The 7,347-nt window shown below is 31.9% G+C and overlaps 1 long non-coding RNA gene across 1 annotated transcript; it reads left to right on the top strand.

Moving 5' to 3' along the window:
- The first annotated feature begins 1,279 nt into the window (after positions 1 to 1,279).
- On the top strand, positions 1,280 to 3,503 carry LOC132803447 (uncharacterized). The gene is made up of 3 exons (XR_009638707.1): positions 1,280 to 1,345; positions 1,586 to 1,654; positions 3,279 to 3,503. It is a non-coding gene; the product is annotated as an uncharacterized LOC132803447 (long non-coding RNA).
- The last annotated feature ends 3,844 nt before the right edge of the window (positions 3,504 to 7,347 follow it).

Here is a 7,347-nt window from a genome sequence, read left to right as displayed (position 1 = left end):
TGATTGATTGAAAAGATGCATATCACTTGTTACTTTATAATTTCATCTGCTATGCTCGAAATATTATTTTTGATATGTAAAATTCCATACATTACAAAAGTTTTAATTTTTTTTATTTTTAAATTAAATAATTGACTGGGTTGAGATATCCATGGTAAATGCTCTACTCTCAAGAAACAATCTTCAACTGGAGTTGGGAAAAAAGAAGCTAATTTTTAGTGAAAAAATAAGCTAATGTTTGGTATTTAGAAACTACAAAATAAAAAATTAATTATTTTCATTCTTTAATCAAGAAAAATTACAAAGAATGATATTTAATGGGATAATTATTTTGTACCACTTAAAATCACTTATCTTCGTTGTGGAGTTTTAAAATTAACTTCTTGCATTCATATTCTATATTTTCAAAATTTTTACAAATTGATCCAATAGGATTAAAATTGATGGAACGGTTAAACAAGGATCATATGTAACACATGTAATTCCTAATTTTTTTTTAATTTAATTTTCAAAATTTTTCAGTTTTCTCTTTTAAAAAATTAAAAAAATCCAAGGGACCAAAAAAAATATAAACATTAAAATAAATTCCGACAGCCCAAAAAAAAAAATTTAGATATTGCTAAAAAAAAAAAAGGATTTTAAAAATAATTCCAAGAGCCCCAAAAGGGTGTGTTTGGTACGTGGGATTGGCCAGGATTGGACGGGATTGTATCCCAGTCTAATGTTTGATTTGTCATTTTGAGATCGGGACAAGCTTAACCTAAACAGTACATTTATCCCAATCGATTGGCACTCATCTGACCCATCTCTCCCTCGGGTCATTTTTGTCCCAAACTCAAACGAAGTCCTATTCTGTTCTCTTACCGAAGCAGATCTTTGGCTAACGATGGAATATTGAAGGAAAAATCACATCTGCATCTCTGTGAGTATATTTTCTTCTTTGCATCTCTGTATCTGTTTTCTTCTTCCTATGTTGTGACCTTTCTTCTTATCCTTTGAAGCCAATTTTACTCGATCTGGAAGGCTTCGATTTGTTAAAAGTGAACTCCAGATTTTCAAGGACCTAGGCAATTGTCATCTTCCTCTCTGTTTATGTTGTCGTGGGTGTGGATTTGAAACCCAATTTTCATCTCTTGCCGTTATCTCTTTTAAAAAAAAAAATACTTAAAATTTTTACCAAGATCCGTTATTTTTTTTCTCTGCGTTTGGGAAATTTTTTTCGCAATTTGTATCTGTTTTCTTCTTCTTATGTTGTGACCTTTCTTCTTGTCCTTTGAAGCCTATCTTACTCGATTTGGAAGGCTTTGATTTGTTAAAAGTGAACCTCAGATTTGCAAGGACCTAGGTGAGTGTCATCTTCCTCTCTGTTGATGTTATCGTGGGTGTGGATTTGAAACCCAATTTTCATCTCTCACCAACATCTCTTAAAAAAAAAATACTTAAAGTTTTTACCAAGATCCTTTATTTTTTTCTCTGCGGTTGGGAAATTATTTTTTGCAATTTGTGTTTTCTTTCGGGTTGGGCAATTTTTATATTCATTTGGTTTGGGCGTTGTTGTTGTTCTTCTTATTTTATTGGAGACAAGGCTGTTCAGTGCAGAAGATCGAAGGAGCTTGCTGGACATCTACATCTCTCAGACAAAGAAACACGGTCGGTGAGTGGTTCTGACCCTCCATCTCTGCATCTCATATGTTTTCTTCTTCTTCCTTCTATGTTGTGACCTTTTTTCATGTCCTTTGTTGAACTAAAAGCCGATCTTACTCGATCTGGAATTGGTCTTTGATTTGCAAGTAAATCCCACATTTGCAAGTAAATCCCGGAGTTGAAACCCAATTTTCTTGTTAAAGTTATAGGTTTTAGCTTAATGTATTGCATTTATATTTTTTTTTTATTTGGTCTTGTGTGTCTGAAGTATGTGAAATGGTTCTAACTTAGTTGTGGTCTTCTTTTTGCTCTCTTGATTTGGGTCGGTTTGATTTTTTGTTATCATTTGGTGTTGATTTCACTTTGGGTTAGTGTGGTATCTCGGGATTGATTTGAATTTGGAGTGTTCTATGTTGGTTCTGTGTTTAGATATTGGAATGTCATTGCATTTCTTTTTGGGTGAATTTCATTAGCACTGCAATTAAACTAGAGAAGAGACAAAATTTATGCCTAATCTCTATTACTTTCATTTTTGGGTACAAAATAAAACTCACTGGAGGCAGAAAAGGATGAAAAACTAGTGGATAATTTATTTTGTACATCTTTTTGAGTATTGATGTTTATAGTAGTTGAGAAGGAAGGGAGTAAACTGAGTTTAGAAGGGTGAAAACTTGAACAAAGACAGGCCCTTCTTGTTAGGCAAAACTATGCAACTTAGTTAAACTAAGCTAGTGAATAAGCATTACGTGAGCATTGTGTGTATGCATGAATTATGTCATAAATTGTGTTTCTCCCAGCCAAGCATGGATAACCCCAATTGCGTGCTGTTTAGTCTTTTAAGAAGCTTTTTTCAGTGATAGTATAGCAAATTTTACTCTGTTTGTTGCATGTGACAAAAGAAGTGCAAACATAATTAACTTCAGCATCTAAAGACAATTCAGTTATTGTTGTCATCTATGTGTGTGGGGTGGCTGCTTTGAGCCTAATGTCTTGATAGAGAGAGTTTAATATAACAACAAATAGTATGGTTTAACAACTTCCCAGAAGGTATAAAATGCTTAAGCTTTCATTGTCGCACTGTAATATATTTTGTTTATATTGTTCAATGAAATGAGAGGGCGATAGAATGGTTCTCAGAAGTTGGTTTTTTTGATAAAATATTGTAGGTGTTTGTAATATTCCAGCAGCTTTGTATTTGTTGTATTTGATGGAAATACAGAAAATAATCTGTGAAACTTGGGTAGATTTCCAGTTTTAGCGTTTTTCCATCTTTTTTGGCCCTATTTTTTATCTCATCCATCTATGCTTAATTGTATTCTTTTACCTGGAATTGAGTGTCATTTCTGGATGGATTCTATATTTCTTAATATCTCTTTGATACAAAATATTGCTGGTGGTTGGTTTCTCATCTTTGATTACCCCTATTTTCTTATGCAAGTTTGTTCATCCCTTTTCCCGCATTTTGATGTATGTGCTTAATATTTGTAAATAATCAGAGTAATCCAATGTCTAGTTGGGGTGCAATTTGATATGCAGTCTAGCCAAGAAGAATAGCATTTTTTTTTTGTCAATTTGATTTATTTTAAAAGTTGTCAAGATAATAAATACCCGATTTTATCTTTTCTTTTTTGTAGGTTTTCTTGGACCCTACTGAGTACAAATTGGAGAGTTCTGCCGCAATTTATTAGCAGCTTATAGGCAAGGATTTTGGTTTGGAGGACTTGTTAGAGAATGTTTTGTGATGGATGTTCTATTTTCTGGCAGTACCAAATGTTCATGTTATTGCTTGATTTAGTTTTTATATTTTTGAGATAATATTGTCCTCTCAATTCGAGTGTTCAAATCCACTTTATTAGTTTTAGTCATGAGGCATACATGTCTGTTTGGTTTTATCTTATCTCTCTTGGCAAAATATGCATGATTTAGTTGAATAATTTAATGTCTTCAACCAAAACAAACTCTTTTTTGTAAAGTATCTGGACATGCTAATATATTGGCCTAATATAACTACTTCCATGTCTCCTAAAAATTTCCCTCTCACACACAATCAAACACACCTTACTATACTGACCCGATCCACTTTATTGAAATGAGGTTATGAAATTGAAATAAATCTATTTAAAAAATGTAATTAAAAAAAAGAATATAAAATACGTATTAAATTTAACAATAACAAAATATATATTTGATTAAAAATGAACAAATTTAAAAAAAAAAATATAAGTAGAACATAAGTGTAAATAAATATTTTTTGTGTTAATTTTAATTCTACTTCATTGCCATAATCAATAAACAAAAAAAGTACGTTAATGATTCTGTTTCTTTATCTTTGCTTAGTCCTAGAGATAATTTTTCCTATTTCATCCAAAATAAATTATGTATGTTAAATTTAATTTGCTTTCTATTTATTTGTTCTATTCTTGATTTTTTTTTTGTAGTACATATGGATCGAAAAAAAGTCGCTGCATTCTTTTTGCTTCCAAATGATTCACAATTGAGTCTTTTTGTATGGCTTTTATGTTGCTTTTGCTTATGTATATGTACTGGGCATATATAAGGCGATATGTTAGAGGTTAGAGGAATCAATTATGTAGGAATGCAAAATTGCAAATGTCTTTTCTAAATAGTCTATTAGACAATGATGTTAATTGTATTAGTCAGCTTAGGATAGGTAGGAGAACATTTGATTTTGTGTCAATTATTACACGAGGATGGATATGTTAAAAGTGATGGCATTGTTACATTAGAAGAGCAAGTGTGTATATTTCTGCACATAATTGCTCATCATACAAAGAATTATACAATTATCACTACATTTTTTAGATCGGGAGAGACGATAAGTCAATATTTCAATTATGTGTTGCATGGAGTACTGCGCTTACATAAGATTTTGTTGAGACATCCAGAACCTGTATCAGATACTTGTTTGGATGATAGATGGAAAGTATTTAAGGTACATTTACGGAACAGCTTGGTTATTAATATTATAGTTCAATTATTTGTAACATTATCTGATGTTAGTAACTTTGTTAATGACGCAGAATTGTTTAGGAGCTATAGATGGAACTTATATTAAGGTGAATGTACCAGAAATTAATAAGCCAGGATATCGAACAAGAAATGGTGAGATAGCCACAAATATTTTAGGTGTATGTAATCCGAGTATGGAATTTATATTTGTATTACTTGGTTAGGAAGGTTGTGGTTCGGATTCAAGAGTACTCCGAGATGCATTAAGTAGGCCAACTGGTAAGACTAATTCTCAAATTTTACATTGTTGTAGCCAACATTGCATACACTAATAGGAGATATATTTTTGCTTTTTTAGGTTGTTGTTACTTAGTGGATGTTGGTTACAATAATGGTGAAGGGTTTCTTGCACCATATAGAGGAACAAGATCTCACATTTTTGAGTGGAAAGATGGTTGTGTACCCATAAATCATGAAGAGTATTTCAACATGGAGCATGCATCTGCTAGGAATGTCATAGAAAGATGCTTTGGGGTTCTTAAAAAGCGGTGGGCAATTTTAAAAAGTCCATCTTTCTATTTTGTTGCAACACAAATTAAGATCATTATGGAATGTTGCCTTATACATAATCTTATTAGAAGAGAAATGATAATTGATCTTGGGGAAGTTAAGTTTGATAGGAGTGAAGATGTTGACGTTAGTACCAAGGATGACATTATAGGATTGATTTCTTCCTCGGACCAATGGACTCACTAGAGAGATGATTTAGCTAAGCAAATGTTTGATGAGTGGAGAGGTCGTCGTGATCATTAGTGGTTGATTGTTGTCCTTAATGCTCCTGTAACTGTTGTAATTTGTATTGTTTGTTAAACATCTCGAATCATTTGTACGAAAACCAATTTATATTCTGTGCCATTGTTATCGTCCGTGAATGATTTTTGCTTATTTGCTTGCTGTTATTGTATTGTTGAAATCATAAAAATTTGTATTTCGAAAGTTGGAGGTAGCAGTTACGATATCCGGGGGGTTGAATCTAGACGTACATGGAGTAAAGGGGAGAAAGATGCTTTGCTGCTTATTTTAGATGAGGTTGTAGCTAGTGGGCAGCGGTGTGACACAGGATCATTCAAGCCTGGCACAATTACTATGATTGAGAGGTGATTATTTGAGATATGTTATAATTCAGAGTTGCAAGCAAATCCATACATTGAGTCAAAGATGAAAAAGTGGAAGCAGCAATACGGTATAATATACGATATCCTAAACAAAAGTGGCTTCAGATGGAATGATTCTCTTAAATGTGTGGAAGTTGATAGTGACGAAGTTTGGAAACCATATGTGTAGGTTTTGAAACTTTGGACATCTTCTTTCATTGAATTTTTTAACTTGATATATGAAGTTATGCTTTTCTATCCTTTACAATTAAAAGTTTGTTTTTTTTTTTATTTCAGAGTAATGTTTTTTTTTTTTATTTTAGAGTAATCCAAGTGCAAAGGCATGGAGAGGTAAACTGTTTTCGATGTACGAGAGGTTTGCTAATATTTTTGGAAAGGATCGGGCAACAGGACATGGAGCACAAACTCCAATTGATATGGTTAATGATTTGAATTTAGAGAGTGAAAATGAACAATTTAATGATGTGTGTTCTCCAATGTCTGTGAATGAAATACATAGTGAACCGTCCACCCGTCCGAAATCAAGAGGTAAGAGAAAATCTGGATTGAAGGATAACGACATTGTAAGCGGGTTTGGCAACATAGCAGAGAAATTATTTGATAAATTGGCTGCAAAATTAAATAAATCTGAAGCCAATTATCCACAATACTTAGCTATGGAGCTTGACAGGTTAGGCTTCTCTGTTGATAACAATCTCGAGATCTTTAAGGCAATGAGATTGGATCTATCGAACGTTGAGATTTTTAAGATTATTAGAATGGATGCTGGGAAGATTGAATTTGCTAGAAAATTTTTAAATTACTAAGTATTGTTGTGGATCATATATTTATGACTATGTATGAGGGGATGATAATTATGAATACTTGGATTTGACCTTTATGGACATATGTTGTATGGTTGTTTATGGACATATGTGGTATGGTACTGGATGTTGGTATCTAATTATGCATGTAAATACACTTTTATGAAGCATGTGTTATGTTTTAGTGTATTAATATGCACTTGATTGATGTAGTTAATTGTTATTTTGTTTAATTATATTATTATAGTATTTTATTATGTTATCATTTATTATAATATGCAGAAACATTGAATGGCAAGGAGAAGAGTTTATGTTGTGTTTAAAGGTAGACAACTAGGGATATATAATTCTTGGTTTGAATGTCATCAACAAGTGTAAGGATTTAAGGATAATTTATATCAAGCTTATAATGCAACTGAAGAAACTGAAATAGCAAATGCGGAGTATGTAGAACAAATGATAAGGAATCTAAATGAGGCAAATCTAATACAAAATATCACCGCACATACACGTGCCAACTTGAACAATGAGTGGCGTAATGGTTTTATGATCAGCTGTTTGTTTGGATTACTATCAATGAATGTATTTACTTATTTGGCATATAAGTAGATTATCAGTGTAAAATCAAATATATACATTTGTATGCAGACAAGTATGTTTGTATTTGTGGGTGTAAAAAAAAATTACCATTTAATTACAATGTAAAAAAATATATATATATATATATATACAATTACAAAATTTCATTAATTATC

The sequence above is a fragment of the Ziziphus jujuba genome, chromosome 1, assembly GCF_031755915.1.
Source record: "Ziziphus jujuba cultivar Dongzao chromosome 1, ASM3175591v1".
In the NCBI taxonomy this organism is placed as follows: Eukaryota; Viridiplantae; Streptophyta; class Magnoliopsida; order Rosales; family Rhamnaceae; genus Ziziphus; species Ziziphus jujuba.
The sequence above is the reverse complement of the archived record's forward strand: the minus strand, read 5'-3'. Positions and strand labels throughout refer to the sequence as shown.